The sequence below is a fragment of the Entelurus aequoreus genome, linkage group LG06, assembly GCF_033978785.1.
Source record: "Entelurus aequoreus isolate RoL-2023_Sb linkage group LG06, RoL_Eaeq_v1.1, whole genome shotgun sequence".
In the NCBI taxonomy this organism is placed as follows: domain Eukaryota; kingdom Metazoa; phylum Chordata; class Actinopteri; order Syngnathiformes; family Syngnathidae; genus Entelurus; species Entelurus aequoreus.
The window spans coordinates 1327842-1348078 of NC_084736.1; the positions used below are offsets into that span (position 1 = coordinate 1327842).

At 42.8% G+C, this 20237-nt stretch overlaps 1 protein-coding gene across 7 annotated transcripts in view; it reads left to right on the forward strand.

Moving 5' to 3' along the window:
- Positions 1-20237, forward strand: part of LOC133651711 (transducin-like enhancer protein 4) — a 122682-nt gene that overhangs the window by 70385 nt on the left and 32060 nt on the right. The gene's annotated exons all lie outside the window — the stretch shown is intronic.

Consider the following 20237-nt stretch of genomic DNA (forward strand, 5'->3'; position numbering starts at 1 on the left):
CTAGCTGCAGAAGCTCGCTCTCCTATCTTCTAAACCAACTCAATGACTCCGCAGTGACGTCTTGGTGAATTTAAGAAATTGATACAATACAAACAGAATGTCATTGTAAGTTAATAATATTAACAACAACACTTGTAAACGTGTTAGCATAGTAGCTAATGCTAATGATGCTAGCTTCATTACATTACCATAGAATGTACAAATATGCATGAAAACACTCCTATAGACATTACTTACTTTTGACGGTTTAGAAAGTAAAAATTGTTTGTTATGCTGTAAAACTTAAAAACACAACATGAATGAAGAATCCATACGAGCAGAAACGCTATGGACGACAAGAAGACCGAACGCGTTCCCATACATATCAAACTATTTTGCTCCAGGGTGGTAGAGTGGCCGTGCCAGCAATCAGAGGGTTGTTGGTTACTGGGGTTCAATCCCCACCTTCTACCATCCTAGTCACGTCCGTTGTGTCCTCGGGCAAGACACTTCACCCTTGCTCCTGATGGCTGCTGGTTAGCGCCTTGCATGGCAGCTCCCGCCATCAGTGTGTGAATGTGTGTGTGAATGGGTGAATGTGGAAATACTGTCAAAGCGCTTTGAGTACCTTGAAGGTAGAAAAGCGCTATCAATCAATCAATCAATGTTTATTTATATAGCCCTAAATCACAAAAGTCTCAAAGGGCTGCTATACAAGTATAACCCATTTATCATTTATTATTATTTATTCTACAGGACAAAAAAGATGGAAACTTGGAAAAGCATGGAGGTATACAACTTCTTTATGTGTGGCTGGGTCAAAGAAAATTGTTATCAAGACGTTTACGAGTAGCGTGTTTCATCCGTCTTTATCGAAATATAACTAGAGATGTCAACACTGTGTATGTGCTGAAAAGTTTTGCTCACATTTGTTTTTTTTTTATTTAGACTCGCCGTGTTGCTGCTTTTTAAAGCACTCGTAGTGTGTGTTTAAGAAATACAAATAATATCAATACTTAAATGGGAAATGCTAAACATTAAAAGTATATCAAACAAACCTTTAACAAAGTGATCACCGCAAACTTGTGCGTTCTTGGACTCTGCTCCCTAGGACTGGAGTGCCTACTACTTTTCTCGTCGTCGTTTAATAAAATCTTGCTCTCTTCCGCCCTCCTCAATTACCTCTCGAGGAACTCTAAAAAAAACGTTTATCCTTTTCGCGATTTGAATGATTTGGACAGTCGAAAACAACACAGGCAAAGGGCAGTTTTTCTTCGAGAAAGGCTAAATGGCACCTCGTACCCATTGAGAACAGAGCTAGCTGTTACGGCAGGGTCGCATGTTAATGCACGGATCGTTTCCCCAAGATGCAGATGGAACTCCGGAGGCAGTGTGCAGGTAGGACAATGATTTATTTACCATAAATCAGTCAGGAAATACAACTCAACAGATAAGCATGCCAACAACATGTGAAGCTATGGCGAAGCTTAGTCCAAGAACAGGAATCACAAAAGTGTTCAACGTAACTTGTTGCATGAGCAAACAAGACAGCCGGACCGAATGTGGCGAAAGGCAGGAATAAATAGCACTCTGATTAGTGCCCGGGAGCAGGTGAGCGTCCCGAATGCTGATCAGAGGCAGGTGAGAATAATCAGCGCCCATGGCAACTAAGAAACACAAACCCAGGGGTGCTGAAAACAGAAATAAGGGCGCCAAACTAAAATAAAACATGATCCGGGAAACGGATCATGACACTAGCTTGACCACCAGGACGTGAGTCAAACGTGACGTAAAATCCAAGTAATAAAGGGTTGATGTGCATGTTTGAGTGCTACTCATTGGAACAATTCCATTAGCAAAAACAATGCAGATTGGCCAAAACGTGCGGGGAAGTTACGGACATTGGACAAAGTTTTGTGGCCGGTATACTTCGCAGGGATCGGTTGCATTTACATGAACTAGCGTGATGGCGACATTGTGAAATCATGGAAGGACTCATGACAAAAATAGCTCCATTAAGAGCTCTATTATACTGATGAATATATTAAAATGTATAAATAAGGCACTGAGCATTATTACACAAGAAGCAAATCTTTACTGCAGGTAATCAAGCTCGTCTTTTAAGATTTAGCAATGTGCAAATGGAGACACCAAAGAAAGGATGATGGTTAGTGAAGGGAGGAAGCGCCAAAGACAAACATTACAGCTTGTAGTAATTAGTCCCTTAAGCTGAGCCTTTTCCCAAGGCAAACATTTGGTTTGTTGAATACTCAATGAGCAGATTAGCATTTCTTTATTCCAGCAGCTCTACTCGGCGAACACACGCACACACATTTAGCAGGCTGCGTGTTTTCTAATGTTTGGTAGTAGGTGGAAACAGGAGGGATGGTTAATATGTTATCTCCGACCCCCCTCCATGTAGCCTATCCTCCTCCAAACACACTCGCAGCAGTGGGCGCTGTGATGGCTGCGATTAGGCGTGTGTATGTGTGCGTGCGTGCGTATGTGAGGTCTTCTGGAATCAGCGGCAAAGATTGGAAGACCAGAATGATGAATGCCTTTCATTAGTGCCCAGTGGGAGAAGGAACACACACATACACTAACACACACTCACACAGGCGTGCGCACTTAGGGATGCTCTTTGACATGGCGGCCAACAGTCACTTCATGAAACCAATAAGCCCCTTGTCAGTGGTCTACGGTTGCCTTGGCAACAGTCCATCGGGTACAGTGTGTGAAATTCACGAGCCTCTGTGGCTTAATGTCCTTGGTGTTAGCGCCTGGCACGCTGATAACGCTGCGTAGGCGTAAATGGCAACACACCACATGTTGTGGTGGTGGTGTGTTCAAGGACTGCAGGTGCTGGGGATTCTCGTTGGGGCTGATAGATAGATTTGTTTTTTCAGGATCATTGACATACTCATAAAAGTGAGTACTGTTGTGCTCGTAGCGTGAAAGCTAGACAACTTGAAGTATAGTTGACACACAAACACATGTACGTCGTTTATTCATCAAAGCACAAGCAAGAATGAACGCTTTCATCACAAACACTCAAATATCGCGGGAACAACAAACCCCCACCTTTGTGAGAATCTACTGACGGCCTCTTAAAGGGGCTGCGCCGAATTACTCGCTCTTAACTGCACACAAAGAACAACATTGTCATGTACACAATAGAACAGTACGGTGAATGATGATGACAAAGTCAAATAACAGTTGTGGTGAATTATGTCCTCAAATCAACCGCTACACACGCCCCCCCAGAATTCGCCATCACAAAGGAAAACAAACCGTCAATGGACAGGGGCACGGACGGGCCGACCAGACCGGGTGCGCCGGACTGGTACAAACGCCGGGGAGTCAGTAGGGGGGACCGGAAGGGTACCTGTACTGTCTAAGGTCCCGGGGGCCTGCGTAGAAGGATGCATAACATTATCATGGGGCCTAGGTAGAGCGGGCGGACCGACCCCCGATGTCCAACAGAAAATGCTTATCTCCGCTCTCTAGGACGCGAAATGGCCCATCGTAAGGCGGCTGCAGGGGACCGCGGTGGGTGTCGTGGCGGACAAAAACAAACGCTGCTCCCCTCAAGGAAGCGGGAACATGAGACGGCGTAAGGCCGTGTTGAGAAGTGGGGATGGGGTAAAACTCTTGGCAGCATCGAGGAGAGCAGCTCGCTGCTTACCGGCGGACCAAGGTGCCGTCGTGCTAGGAATAAAGTCACCTGGCACCCGCAGGGGCTGGCCATACACCAACTCTGCCGAGGAAGATTGCAAGTCTTCCTTGGGGGAAGTCCGAAGCCCCAGCATCACCCAAGGGAGCTTGTCTACCCAAGCGCTGTCCTTCAGGGACGCCCTAAGCGCTGCCTTCATGTACCTGTGAAATCGCTCACACATACCATTGGCCTGCGGGTGATACGCCGTCGTGTGGTGGAGTTTCACTCCCAAGCTCTCGGCCACAGCGGCCCAGAGCTCAGAAGTGAACTGAGAGCCCCGGTCGGATGATATGTCCGATGGGGTACCGAAACGGGCAACCCACGTACCAATGAATGCGCGCGCCACCTCCGCGGAGGTGGGGGACGTCAGAGGTACTGCCTCCGGCCAGCGGGTGGTCCTGACGACTATCGTGAGGAGGTATGTGCAGCCGCGTGAGGATGTGAGAGGCCCGACCAGTTCCACATTGACATGGTCAAAACGGCGCTCCGGAACCGTAAACGGTGCCAGTGGGGCCCGCGTGTGGCAGTGCATTTTTGAGCGCTGGCATGCCACACATGTGGAAGCCCAGTCCCTAACGTCTTTCTTCAGGCCACGGCAGACAAATTTTGCAGCAACCAGCCGCTGGGAAGGTTTCCTCCCAGGGTGGGAAAGGCCGTGGATGGAGTCGAACACGCGCCGCCTCCAAATGGCGGGCACAAGGGGCCGTGGCCGACCGGTAGCGACGTCACAAAGGAGCGTAACCCCTGTGTCCTCAAATGGGACCTCAGACAACCGTAACACTGTGGCTGCAGCCTTCAGAGCTTGGATGTCCGGGTCGTCGGCCTGGTCAACTGCCATTTGTGCAAAATCGAGCCCCACATGGACAGCGCTCGCGACGGCTCGGGAAAGGCAATCAGCAACGACATTGCTCTTACCAGCAAGGTGCTGGATGTCCGTCGTGAACTCTGAGACGTAGGAGAGGTGCCTCTGTTGCAGAGCCGACCACGGTTCAGCCGTCTTGGCCATTGCAAAAGTGAGGGGTTTGTGGTCCACAAAAGCTGTAAAAGGCCGGCCTTCAAGCAACGAACGGAAATGGCGTATGGCCAGATAGAAGCCAAGGAGCTCACGGTCAAATGTGCTATATTTCCGCTCGCAGGGGCGCAACTGCCCGCTAAAGAAAGCCAAAGGTTGCCAAGTGCCACCCGCCCACTGCTCATGCACTGCACCTACAGCATAATCTGACGCGTCCGTGGTGATTGCAATAGGAGCATCGGGTAATGGGTGTGCCAGCAGGGTAGCGTTAGCGAGAGCAGACTTGACCCCCAAAAAAGCACTGTGCCGCGCGTCAGATCAGTCTACCATGTGCTTGGGAGCAGCTCCTTTAAGAGCATCATACAGCGGCCGCATAAGGTCAGCTGCCCGGGGAATGAAACGATGGTAAAAATTTACCATGCCAAGCAACTCCTGAAGAGCCTTAACCGTGAGTGGGCGGGGGAAGTTTGCGACGGCAGCAACCTTCGCTGGGAGGGGAAATGCCCCGCACTCTGTGACACGATGTCAGAGGAAGTCGATAACAGACAACCCGAACTGGCACTTAGCTGGGTTGACAATGAGCCCGTGTTGGCTAAGGCGCTGAAAAAGGGACCTGAGGTGGGTCACATGCTCGGCCTGAGAGGTGCTCGCAACCAGGATATCGTCCAAATAGACAAACAGAAACGGCAAATCACGTAAAACAGAGTCCATCAACCGCTGGAAAGTCTGTGCGGCACTCTTAAGGCCAAAAGGCATACGTAAAAATTCAAACAGTCCAAATGGGGTGATGACCGCTGTCTTCGGGATATCAGAGGGGTGGACCGGCACCTGATGATAGCCCCGGATGAGATCTACCTTAGAAAACACAGTTTTCCCAGCGAGGTTGGCGGAAAAATCTTGTATGTGGGGGACCGGATAACGGTCCGGGGTAGTCGCGTCGTTGAGTCTGCGGTAATCACCGCATGGCCGCCAACCACCTCCGGGCTTCTCCACCATGTGGAGGGGCGACGCCTACGGGCTGTCTGAGCGGCGAATGATCCCGAGGCGTTCCATGGTCTCGAATTCAGCTCTAGCGATGGAGAGCCTAGCAGGGTCCAGGCGCCGGGCTCGTGCGTGCACAGGGGGGCCTGTGGTGGCAATGTGGTGTTCCACACCATGCTTGGCGGTAGATGACGAGAACGTGGGCTGCGCCAGGGTGGGGAACTCAGCGAGGAGGCGCAGAAAGACATCTGCGGTGGGTAGCATGCTGGAAAGCCTGATGGAGTTTGTCGCGCTGAGACTGCACTTGTACGAGCAGAACGTAATCGCATCCACCAAACGCCTGTTTTTTACATCCACAAGGAGGCCGAAAGCACAGAGAAAATCTGCACCGATGAGCGGCACCGCCACTTTAGCAGTCACAAAGTTCCAACTGAAACGCTGTCCACCAAAACACAGGTCCACGTACCGTATTCCATAAGTGCGGATAGGGCTGCCATTGGCCGCTTCCATGGGGGGGCCATGTGACTCAGACAGCATGTCCAACCTTGATGCTGGCAGGACGCTCCTCTGCGTGCCGGTGTCACACAGGAACCGTCGTCCAGAGAGGGAGCCCTGGATGAAGAGCAGCCTGCCTGTACTGCCGACGCTCATGGCCACTGCTGAGCGCCGGCCCTGGCGTTTCCCGGCGGCGGTCCATGAAAACTGCATGGGGGACGGCACCGCCTAGCTTTGGTCCCGAACTTTGCGTGGAAAAAACATAGTCCAGAATCCGGTTGCCGCCTGGGGAGCGCAGCAGCAGCAGCAGCAGCGAGAGTGGAAGAATATGCCATGGGTCTTTCTGTCTCAGCCGGAAGGAATGCAGCCACATAGGTCGGTTGGGAAGCTAAAAAAAACGTATCAGCTTCAGCAGCTAGTTCGTGGTAGTCCAAAATGGCGGTGTTGGCTAGAGCAGCCCGCACCTGAGAAGGCAGGAGTCTCAGGAAAAACTGCACGAAGAGGAATCCAGGTCTGTACTCACCTAAGAGGCCTAGCATGTTGTTCATTAGTGCAGAGAGCTTGCAATCGCCAAGCCCCTGCAACGAAAAAAGGCGGCTAGCTCGCTCCGCGTCGGAAAGTTGAAATGTCTGTAAGAGGTGAGCCTTCAACGTGAGGTACTTGTTCCTCTCCGGTGGGTGCGTAAGGGCGTTAACCACTCTGGTCGCCGTCGCGCTCCCGAGGGAGGACACGACGTAATAAAACTTAGTGTCGTCCTCGGTGATACCACGCAGGGCAAACTGTGCCTCGGCCTGGGCAAACCATGCGGTCGCGGAAGTTTCCCAGAACTCGGGCAGCTTTAGAGAAACCGCATTCGCTGTCATGGTCGATAAAAATCACTGAATCCGTTCAGTGAAGCGTCGGGGTCACCAGTGTTGTGCTCGTAGCGTGAAAGCTAGACAACTTGAAGTATAGTTGACACACAAAAACGTGTGCGTCGTTTATTCATCAAAGCACAAGCAAGAATGAACGCTTTCATCACAAACACTCAAATATCGCGGGAACAACAAACCCCCACCTTTGTGAGAATCTACTGACGGCCACTTAAAGGGGCCGCGCCGAATTACTCGCTCTTAACTGCACACAAAGAACAACATTGTCATGTACACAATAGAACAGTACAGTGAATGATGATGACAAAGTCAAATAACAGGTGTGGTGAATTATGTCCTTAAATCAACCGCTACAGTACCGTATTTTCCGGACCATAGGGCGCACCAGACTACAAGGCACACTGCCGATGAGCGGGTCCAGTCAGGTCTATTTTCATATACCTGTATAAGGCGCACCGGGTTATAGGGCGCATTAAAGGGTTCATATTATTTTAATTTTTTTTCTAAATGGAAAACACTTCCTTGCGGTCAACATAACATGTAATGGGGGTTCTTTGGTCAAAATGTTGCATAGATTATGTTTAACAGATCATCTTCAGGTCACTTTCTGACAGTCGCTTCAGGATGAGCCATTTTGTGGGCGGTCTTATTAACGTGGCTCACGTTTGACAGCATCTTCTCCCCGTCATCTTTGTTGTAGCGGTGTAGCTTTCAAGGATGGGAGTGGAAGAAGTGTCAAAAGCTGGAGCTAACTGTTTTAATGACATTCAGACTTTACTTCAATCAATAACGGAGCATTATCTCCTCATCCGGAAACAACAAAAATGGGTCCTGTGAAAAACCGTCTGACCGGAACTCTCTAATAACTAAAGTTCCTTGGGTGATTAATGCAAACTCACTACACCGGTAAGTTTTAGCGCTTTCATGACGAGTTTACTGACAGATATACAGTAAGTAAGAACTTTACACTACTTTATATTAGAAAGGGCAACAGCGGAGAATGAATGTCCCATAACAAGAAGATAGAGAAAAAGAAGAAGCTTATCGACCACGGACTACAAGGGCGGACGCGCGCTAATTTTCAGGACTTATGCAGATCCCAAATACAGATCAGCAAGTACCACAAGGTAAGAAAAGTTGCATATTGCAAAACAAAACGCCAGATAATGTCTTACCTTATACACACACCATTATGATACTCGTATGTTGAAGCACAGTTCAATCAATCAATCAATTGATGTATTGTCATTGTCATAATAACACTCAAGTCATACATGTCAACGAGATTTTGTTTGAGATAGATAGATAGATAGATAGATAGATAGATAGATAGATAGATAGATAGATAGATAGATAGATAGATAGATAGATAGATAGATAGATAGATAGATAGATAGATAGATAGTACTGTATTGATTCTTTCAGGAGAGTTCCCTCAGGAAAATTAAAAGGCTTTGTCTAGCGGCATAGAAACTGCATTAATGTGCAGGTTGACCCTAGTTTACATTAGCATTGTCAAGAAGATCGTGGTACGAGGGGGTACAATCCATCAAGCGGTGCGGCATCATAGCTTACCAAAGTCGTACTAAAACATTTTGATAGATTTTTGAGCGCTGTGTGTAATGTTCTATATTTTCAATGGAACATTTAAATTGTTGGTGTTGTTTACTTAAATCATATTGCAGTTTACACATATCTCTTATGTGTGACTGCCATCTACGGGTCACACTTATCATTTAACCCTGTATCAAATAAAATTTCTTCGAGGTCGGTAAACACAACCAAAATTATTCCGTACATTAGGCGCACCGGGTTATAAGGCGCACTGTCGAGTAATGAGAAAATGAAAGGATTTTAAGTGCCCTTATAGTCTGAAAAATATGGTACACATATTTTCATAAGATAATACTATAAAAATTAATCTTGGATATATTTTAAAGAGTGATTCTTAGCTGGTGGGTTGAGACCAGAGGAAGGTCGTAAGGTAGCTGTAAATCTTTGGGCACCTAACCAATCGATCCGATTGCTGGGGCGGGGATTTGATTCAGAATCGATTCTCGATTTCACATGGTTCTGGATTCAAACCGATTCTCGCAATGTGTTATTTGGTATGATAATTATAATGAAACTTTTTCAAACGGGTTACAGGTCAGAAAAGATCTTTCTGGTTGCATGGAGTGAAATAAAAAAGTTTTTCTCATAGAAATAAAAATAAAAAATCAAATTTGGAAAATTATGAATAGATTTAAAATAGGGATGAATACGAATCACGATTTGGAAGTGAACCGTTTTTAGTAATGTGCCACTTTTACTCAGTTACATTTACTTAAGTAAGTTTTTGGATGAATTGCAATATGTAACATACTTTTTACTTTCCCTTAAGTATTTTGGTGATGAAAAACAATACTTAACTACGTTTCAATCTGATTGCTACATTTATTTATAATCTATTGATTACCGCTTGCAAAGAGAGAGAGAGACTTCCTCCATCGGGCTCTGTCACATGACTCCCTTTTACCAATCCAACGACGCCCGGCAGTTTTTTATTGACCATTTCAAGGCTCTGTCACGCCAATTTTCTTCCCATTACAAAAACCTTCCTACCCCCCATTTACTTCCGGGGTCATTTCCGCTTACGTCATTTCCTCTTACGTCATTGACAGCGATCGATAGCACTTCGTTTGACTCTTTTTTATAATACAGCGTTAACAAAACATCTGTATTAATTGGACAAGTATTAATCTGACAAATTAACTTGAGGATATTCCTGACTGCACATTTGACTCGTGGACATATGCGGAAATGAATAACAGTGTACAATAAGTTAATTCATTATCAATCAACATTATCAAACTTTATTTAAACTAAATTTATTCACATACTGTATACACATACTGTACATATACATTCGCTGTACACACATATACACATACTGTACATATACATTCACTGTACAAGCACACATATACACATACTGTACATATACAAGTACATATGCACACATACACTCATGCACATAATCACGTTTCATCAAACATATATTAACGTCGTTGCCCTAGGGTAAACTGGGCATAACACATGGCACACTGACAAAGCTTAACCTAAGGTTACTATAACAATCTACAAGGTTAATGTAGGTTACTTCTCTTTTTTCCCCTCCATTTTTCTGCATTCTTTCGTATCTCAAGTTATCATTACGTATATGTATTGTTGCATTTGAACAATTGTATTGTTGATAATAAAGGTAAAGTATTGGTATTGTTTATTATCAATAGCACTATTTCTATTGGTATTCATATTGCTCCATTTTTAGTGTAATAATGCTCATTGTCATTTCTGTATTTTTTTATTTTATTTTCGCTAACTGCTTATTTGCTATTACTTTTACCATCATATTTGTACATGTCGTATTTGCTGATGTTGCTCTGTTGTTGTTGTTGTGTTTGCTGTTGTTGTTTTTGTCTCTCTGTCTCATCCCCCTCTTGTCCCCACAATTCCCCCCTCTGTCTTCCTATTTCTCTCTTTCTATCCCCTCCTGCTCTGGCCCGGCTGCACCAAATGATGATATAAATACATTTAATAAAGTCAAAATACAAGTAAGGCAACAAGAGAAGTATCCTACACTTCTCTTTTGTAAAGTAAATCTGAACAGCCGATAAGGGCATCTACATCTGCTATATGATTTACCCGAGAAGCTGGGCAGGACAAAAAAAACTAAATTTATTCGTTAAATTCAGTTTTTTTTAGTTTTCTGTGTAAGTGAACTAAATTAAAATGACATTTATGTGCACATATGTACCTCAGTGAAGTCAGATGACCCGTGGTCAGACAAACGACAATATTTTGAATAAGAACATAAAAATAAAGAAAAACCTTGGGTATTTCTTCAAGACTTTAAGATGAGGCAAAAAACTGCAATGTAAAAATAAGTTAATTCATTATCAAACTTTATTAAAACTAAATGTATTCGTTAAATTCAGTTTTTTTTAGTTCTCTGTGTAAGTGAACTAAATTAAAATCACATTTATGTGCACATATGTACCTCAATGAAGTCAGATGACCCGTGGTCAGACAAACGACACTATTTAGAATAAGAACATAAAAATAAAGAAAAACCTTGGGTATTTCTTCAAGACTTTAAAATGAGGCAAAAAACTGCAATGTAAAATGATTTTTTATTGTTTACAAATGTTTTGTTCCAAACATTGCGTGAGCTGCACCTAAAGAATGGGGAACACAGATAAAGGACAAAGCGTCAATTATAATCACAAGTGGTGGTCACCTCAGAAGTAGACATGTTATAGTGAAAAGCTCTTAAACCACATCAAGGTACAAACCAATAAAGGTTATTAGATTATTATTTTTGAACCAGTTATTTTTTCCCCCAGCTTACATATTTCTCCAATAATTTTTTTTATGGAGCAACATAGGTATGATACAATTTATTCACTTTTGTGTCATGGCATACCAGTACTGTATTCAGTTATTTTTTGATGACGCAGTCGATGGCCTGGACTGAGTTTCTGGATACCCTAAACACTGGCTGAAGAATGCCCTGCAATAGGCCGCTCGCCTTGTCTGTCCAATAACAGAACCTCTGGCCATGCCTTTGGGGAAATTGAAGAAAAGCTCTTCAGATTACAGTTACTAATCCATCCATCCATCCATTTTCTACCGCTTGTCCCTTTTTGGGGTCGCGGGGGGTCGCTGTAGCCTATCTCAGCTGCATTCGGGCGGAAGGCAGGGTACACCCTGGACAAGTCGCCACCTCATCGCAGGCAGTTACTAATCATGATAAACAATACATCAGATATTTCAAGAAGTTGTCCTACCCTTCAATGCCAAAGCGCTCCATTAGAAGGACACACCACCAACGCCGGATTGACTGCATGTCCAGCTAGAGCAGATATAACAATGAGTTAATTATTTTTACCTCTCAGAGCCGCTTATTTTGAAATCTTTTAAACATCTAAATACTTACCACACTGTAGTGAAAAGTAGTGTCCGTACAGAGCCAGAGGGAGTACTAAAAATAGAAAATAGTAATTTTTCTGAGCACATGTAATAATTGTGTAATGAAAAAAATATTTCTCTACTTTGTAATAATCTACTAAATTGATGAAAAGAGCCGCCAACATCAATACTGGAAATGTGATGGATAGGAATATCTCTGGAAGCAATAATTGCAACCAAATATTTTTGTAATTTGATGCTGTGTTTCACATCATTGTGGGGGAAGTTTAGCCTACTCTTCTTCTTTAAAAATGCTAAACTTACCATGAGCATGAAAACACCACAGTCATTCCCCGAGGTCTGGCGTGGGATCTCCTGGTAATACACATTAGCACCATGAAAATGTATACAGCCTTTGGGTTTACTAGAAGAAATTTATATTTTATAGAGTAAACCTATTACCTGCATGTCTTTTCCAGTGAGCTCACTCCAGCTTCCTGGGACGATGTGCTGCGCAATGCTCCTGCAGTAAAAAAGCCAAATGTGAATAAAATAAAATGCAATAAGCCACTTGGCATATTAAAACATGAAGACAAATTGTAAATAAACAAGTGAAAATTCTATTAGAACACTGCCAAAGCATGAACAAAATCACGTTTCACCAGTACTGGTCCATGACTCTGTGGTAGGGGACCCCTGTTGCACACCACTGGAACATGGCTAGAATGGGAACATAGCCGAAAGAAGAACATGTCTAAAACATGAGCATAGCGGGGAAGGGAAAGATGACTAGAACAGAACCATAGCCAAAACCAGAACATGGCTGGAACAAAAAGTGGCCAAAATAGAACTGTGGCCAGGATTATTATAAAGGGACCTAAAGATGGCTCTGTACACCTCATCACCAAAACCAGATGGCCAAAGGGCAAACTGAGAGTCCTGCAAGAGAATTTCTCTCTTTGCCGGCCTCAACACCTATAATGGTCAATGCAGAAAGAGGCATAAATAATGTAATTGCACAAGAATTATAAGATATCTCCAGTATTTTTCTTTTCAACACTTACACAGAGAAGGTAATGCTCTGGCCCGTTGTGCTTGCTCCACGCTGGGAAGAGGAGTGCATCCTTTAGATGTGCATCCCTCTGTAGTAAACATTTATGAATATTTTAGAAAGAAATTTCAGATTAGTGTAGCTATTATCATTCAAATGTCATTGTACTCACTGGAAGGCTTGACATTGGATCGACGTCTTTGTGCTTCCATGTTGGTACAATATACATGTTGGCAATGAAGACATCTTTGCCCTATAACAATTTTGAATCCAAAAACATGAGGATATGTGAGGTTTTATATTTGATTTTGATTTTTTTTGATTTTTATTAAGGATCCCCATTAGCTGGTTGCCTCAACAACCCACTAGTCTTCCTGGGGTCCACAATTCAATACAATTACAGGTAAAAGCATATAATTATAACTACACAATACAGAAAAAAATAAAAGCATCAATAAAAAAACAAGCAAACAATTTACAGTCACAGAATAATAATTACCATATAAATATAACAAACAAATCATATTAACCATTGAATCGGATTTTTTAATGACTAAAAGCAGCCTCTGTTGTGCAGCTCTAAGAAATCATACATGTCTCTGAGCAGCTTCCTGAACCAGCTGGAGGCAAGCATTTCCCATCGGTCATCACATTACAGATGTAACAAAGTTATACATATCCATGGAATAAGCAGTCAAGTGAAACAAACATAACAGTTACAGTACTGACCGTGGAGTCCATGTCTCTGGACAACCCGAGAGACCAAAACTCTTCTCGGGTTAAACACACCCCTCCCTCTTTAACGATCAGTTCCATAGCTGGACGATCGCAGGCCAAAACACTCGAGCTGTTCATGAGAAAATTTTACATTACTCGACTTGAAGATAACCTTGGCCACTTCCCAAAGCAATAAATGTATATATTTTTAATCATATACTGGCTCCAATGTCAAAATTTTACTCAATTTGAAACCTGCTCACCAGTTGTTTCTGGTCGGGGTGCAGCTCCTTTTTTCAGGGTGATGTGGGGCCAGCATATGTATGGTTTGTGAAACAATGACACTGGACATGTGTCAATCATACAAATAGTTAGAAAGCTACATGTATGGACACATAAACACTTTTTTTCTGAAAAAGTACCTCAGTTTCCTCCTCCGATGATGAAGTCAGCATTTCAGCATCTCCTGGAAGCACAGGGGCTGAAGGGGAATCCTTTGGCCAGCTAGGGCGAGTCCCTAAATGAGAGAGGAGGCATATTATGATACAGGGGATGGATATTAAGATCTCTGAACAAAAATTGCCTGTAAACAGCATTCAGTTTGACATACTCGGGCGCAGAGGTTTCAGGGATGCATACGGGGTCATCATATGCTTGGGCTTTCTATCCAGGGTCTCCAGCCTAACCATATTGTTTGGAATAACCTCCATAACTCTGTAACATCAAGGGAATGAGTTCTGGCTTGGTCATCACCAATATGACAATCATGAAACATTTTACCAGTAACGTTGTGGTTAGAATTCAATATTGCATTCAAGCATGTGAGTACATTCAGACTGAATTACAATCCTAGAGTACAATAGTCAAAGACCACCATTTACTTGGTTTCCAATCAAATAATTGTTTCTTTGCAAATGTTTTCACAGATAACAATCAAACAGATGTATTGAGCTGGAAATAGAAAAAAAGCCATCAGCGATACTTTTGGTATGAAATGTAATGGGACATTAGATAAGCATACCTGTAGATGGTCTGGTTCCAGTTTGGGTCCATGGTTCGCCCAGGTCTCCCTTTCTTCCTCATATCCTTCTTGAGGACCTCCATTCCAGGTTGGATGATGAAGCGCTTGACCCCCTTCTTCATCCTCTGCCGGTATGACAATTTCTGTCTCTCTTGGGCCCTCTCCACATTGTTGATCACCTTAATTGATTCAAGATGTTTAGATTACAGAGCATTTAAAGAAAAATAAATAACTAAATATTAACCAGTAGCCATTAAGTAATCATCCTTCAACAGTACCCGTTGTCATACATCAACGTAATGAGTACCTTTCCAAAAACGTCCTCATCCTGGCCAACTCGGAGCTGCACAAAGGCCTCCAGAGAATCAGCCTGGTCAAGAGCTGCCATCACCTCAGGACACTCAGTTGTAACCTTTAACACATTGAAAGACAACACAGACTTTTAAGTATGAATTTATGGCTACAAAGACACTTTCATCTACACAGGAGCGTATTGTTTTGTTCAAAAGGCTGTGGTTATATTAGGGTCCTGGAATGTATGAATGGCACGAATATCATTTCATATGGGAATATTTGTCTCACAAAATGAGTTTCACATAATGAGCTCGTCTAGGAATGAAATGAACTCGTATTGCGAGGTACCACTGTGTAACGAGCACTCATTTTGATTTGACCTACACAGAGCTAAATAAAAACAAACCACCTACCTCCGTAAACATCCATGCCTCTCGACCAAACATCAGGCGGAAGGGGGAGTACCTGGTCGATGCCTGTACACAGGTGTTATGGGCATACACTATCTCCCTGAGGTTGTCCTCCCACTTCTCCTGTTGGCCCCTGATGGTCTTCCCAATAGACACTTTAAGGGTTTGGTTCGTCCTCTCATCAAGCCCATTGGTCTGGGGGTGGTATGCTGACGAAACCCGATGTTCAATGCCCAACTCCTTGAAAGCTTCTAGGAGCTTGCTTACCCAATCCAATGTGTCCTGTGTGATGGACCGCCAATAAAACCGGGGAGCAATCTTCGCTTGCATCCTCCGTGGTCCAAAATGGCCTGCATGGGCTTCGGTTAACACAGCCACTTTCTCCTCCTCTGTCAAAATGACCCTTCTGTTCCCATGGTACAGGACCTCTTCTACACACACACAATATTGTAGTGAAATGGTTTCAACAATAATGTTGATTTAAAGTACAGACATTTAACAGTATTATATATTAATTAATATTAGTGAAATGGTTTCAACAATAATGTTGATTTAAAGTACAGACATTTAACATTGTTATATATTAATTAATATTAGTAAAATGGTTTCAACAATAATGTTGATTTAAAGTAGTACAGACATTTAACAGTATTATATATTAATTAATATTAGTGAAATGGTTTCAACAATAATGTTGATTTAAAGTACAGACATTTAACATTATTATATATTAATTAATATTAGTGAAATGTTTTCAACAATAATGTTGATTTAAAGTACAGACATTTAACATTATTATATATTAATTAATATTAGTGACATGGTTTCAACAATAATGTTGATTTAAAGTACAGACATTTAACATTATTATATATTAATTAATATTAGTGAAATGGTTTCAACAATAATGTTGATTTAAAGTAGTACAGACATTTAACAGTATTATATATTAATTAATATTTTTTGCACGTTACCACGAAGACAGAAGTTCCCAGACTGAAGTTCCCAGCAGCGGCCCCAACACTCCGCTTGAAATGTTTCCAAGCCTGCTGGTGTTTGACATAAGTCCCCTGGGAAAGATAAAGACAAATATCATTCAGTGACACCACCATTTTCAGGAGATTTGGATTCTATCGATCGCTGTCAATGACGTAAGTAAAAGGAAATGACGTAAGAGGAAATGACCCCGGAAGTAAATGGGGGGTAGGAAGGTTTTTGTAATGGGAAGAAAATTGGCGTGACAGCTCCAATGACTTCACATCGAATATACCACTTTGCAAATATTTTGCATATTTTGTGTTTTTGCCATAAAAAAAACAAGGTTTAAAGAGCATAAAAATTTAAACTTTTTATCGACAGATCTGATCTAAATATTTAAGCGTTGAAAATGTTTTTTATATATGACTTATTTTCATGACTGAAAACCTTCCAGGTCCCCGGCACCAAGCTTTAGGGGATCCCTATAGGTTAAAAAATATCTATTATATTGGTTTTGAAATTTGAAAAATATCAAAATGGCTCCCACATGCTTTGATTTTTACGTAACCCTCAGTGGCAAAAGTTTGGACACGCCTGGTATAGATTTAGTCTCCACTGAAAATGACTACAAGCATCCATTATTGTAGTGTCCTGTAGTTCCTTGGTGCAATTCCTCACACATGGGCATGCAAGAGTAAAATAATCTACCGAAGTGTATGCAACTCTGGGATGTCTCCCAGATGAATGAAAGTGATTGTTTTGACCTGCCTGGCTTGGTCTGACAGTGGGTAGAGTGGGGGTCATCGTGTCTCGTCAGTGGAAATTAATTTTCCCTGATGTTATTGAAAGCACTAATCTCTTGGCCAATTAATGTAATCACAGCGGAGAGCATCAACCTGCTTCACTGCACTCCCTGACACACACACACGCACACACACGATGAGCAGTAAAATGTAAACATGTACAAGTGCTACACACACACACACATACACACAAGAAGAATCCTTGTCATCAACACTTGCATCACGGCAAAGGGCAGCAGAAAGGTTGCAAGCGTGAGTTAGCGGAAAGGTCGAGTTAAAGGTCCTGCTTCTTTTCTCTTCTGTCTGTTGCTTGTCTGCCGGCGAAGCAGCGCTTCCCGATGAGACGCAATTGATGGGTGATAAGTGATCAGGACGGGTGGCCATTTTTACAGTTTTCGCAGTAAAACTATTCAAATGCACGGGGCACTTTTCTTTCATTGAGTCCGAACAGAATTGCATATTGTTGTTTTCACGTTCACACAACTCCCACTTTTTAATACCACCTTTTCCAACCTTTTTTCTTTCGATTGCTTCTCCCACTTTTTTCAACTGATTTCCAACATCAAAACATTCCACTTCAGGCTATTTATTTTTCATGTCCTGGATTCCTCACTTTTACAGGGGTTTCAAACTCATTTTAGCTGAGGGGCCGCATAGAGGAAAATCTGTGCACATGCGCGCCGGACTACTAAAATCATGGCTTTAAAACTAAAAAAATAAAGACAACTTCACATTGTTTTTTGTCTCACTTTGGCCTAAAATAAAACAAACACATTCTGAAAATATTACAATAAAAATATAGAAAAAATACTGGCAGCAGTAAAGTTTAGATCCATGGTAAATGGTAAATGGGTTGTACTTGTATAGCGCTTTTCTACCTTTTTAAGGAACTCAAAGCGCTTTGACACTATTTTCCACATTCACCCATTCACACACACACATTCACACATTCACACACTGATGGCGGGAGCTGCCATGCACGGCGCTAACCAGACCCATCAGGAGCAAGGGTGAAGTAGTCATGAAGGAAAGACGAAAATGAATACATTTTTATAACTGGATACATTTACATATGCATAAATATTTGTTTTCTTTTGTATTATTTTTTTAATTAATTACGTAACGTTTATGACAACCTTTTTCCAAAACACAATATAGAATGTGAGATATAACTGGATAATGCATACATTTATCATTTGTTTTCAAAACGCTTACAAAAAAGTGGGACCCCAAAAATGTACTATGGGACCCCATTTTAATGACTTGATGGGGTCCCTGGGACCCCATTTTGAAATTTCCTAGCGCCAACACTGATGGAGTAATAATGCGTGCAAAACAGAAGCAGGCGGCTGTGGCCCACGGGCTGGTTCTAATACATAGATGATGTTTTACAGATCATCTTCAAGTCGCTTTCTGACAGTCTCTAAAGCAGGGGTCTCAAACTGCTCGTGTATATTGTAGCCCGGAAGAGTTAGGGCTGCATGGGATTCTGGGTATTTGTTCTGTTGTGTTTATGTTGTGTTACGGTGCGGATGTTCTCCCGAAATGTGTTTGTCATTCTTGTTTGGTGTGGGTTCACAGTGTGGTGCATATTTGTAACAGTGTTAAACTTGTTTATACGCCACCCTCAGTGTGACCTGTGTGGCTGTTGATCAAGTATGTCTTGCAGTCACTTACGTGTGTGTACAGAAGCCAAGTACAACATGTGACTGGGCTGGCACGCTGTTTGTACAGGTTGTAGAGGGCGCTAAAGGCAGTGCCGTCACGGCTCGCCCTTTATATTGTTGTTTGGGTGAAAATCGGCAGACATTCGAGAGAATGGTTGCCCTGAAATTCGGGAGTCTCCCGGAAAAATCGGGAGGGTTGGCAAGTATGACGCTGTCAAGCGCCATTCATATATATATATATTCAAAATAACGTCTCGCGGGCTGCGTGTCTGAGACCCCTGCTCTAAAGGATGCGCCGTTTTGTGGGCGGTCTTACCTACGTGGCTCACCTTCGACAGCGTCTTCTCCCCGTCATCTTTGTTGTAGCGGTATAGCATGCAAGGAGTGAAAGAAGTGTCAAAAGATGGAGCTAACTGTTTTAATGACATTCAGACTTTACTTAAATAAATAACGGAGCAGCATCTCCTCATCAGTTAGTGCAACATCCATCCATCCGTTTTCTACTGCTTGTCCCTTTCGGGGTTGCGGGGGGTGCTGGAGCCTATCTCAGTGCAACATCAACGCCGGAAATGTGTCCCGTGAAAAACCGTCCGACCCGAACCCTCTAGTAACTAAAATTCAGTGGGTGAATAATGTAAACTCACTACAGTTTTTAGCGCTTTGATAGCTAGTCTACTGACAGATATAAGTAAAAACTTTACACTACTTTATGTTAGAAATGGAAACAGCGGAATATGAATGCCACATGAGAAGGTAGAGAAAAATAAGAAGCTTATCGATTTATGGCGGACTCGCTCAAATTTTCAGTACTTATGCAGATCCCAAATACACATCAGCAGGTACCAGAAGGTAAGAAAAGTTGCTTTTGCGTAATATTGTGAAACAAAATGGCAGATAATGTCTGCTAATAGGTGCCATTTTGCGGTCCTTTTACATGCACCATAATAATACTCGTATGTTTAATGCACCATCCATCAAACGGTGCGGCTTCATAGCTTACCGAAGTCGTACAAAAAACATTTTGACAGATTTTTTAATGCCGTGTGTAATGTTCTCTATATTCTCAATAGAACATTTAAAGTTTTGCTGTTGTTTACTGGCGGCATCTTGCAGTCTACACGTATATCTTATGTGTGACATCTACTGGTCACACTTATCATTATATCATGTACCAAATAAAATAGCTTTGAGGTCGGTAAGCACAACCAGAATTATGTTGTACATTAGTCGAGTTTTGAGAAAATGAAAGGATTTTAAGTGTGCCTTATAGTCCAAAAAATACGGTACAC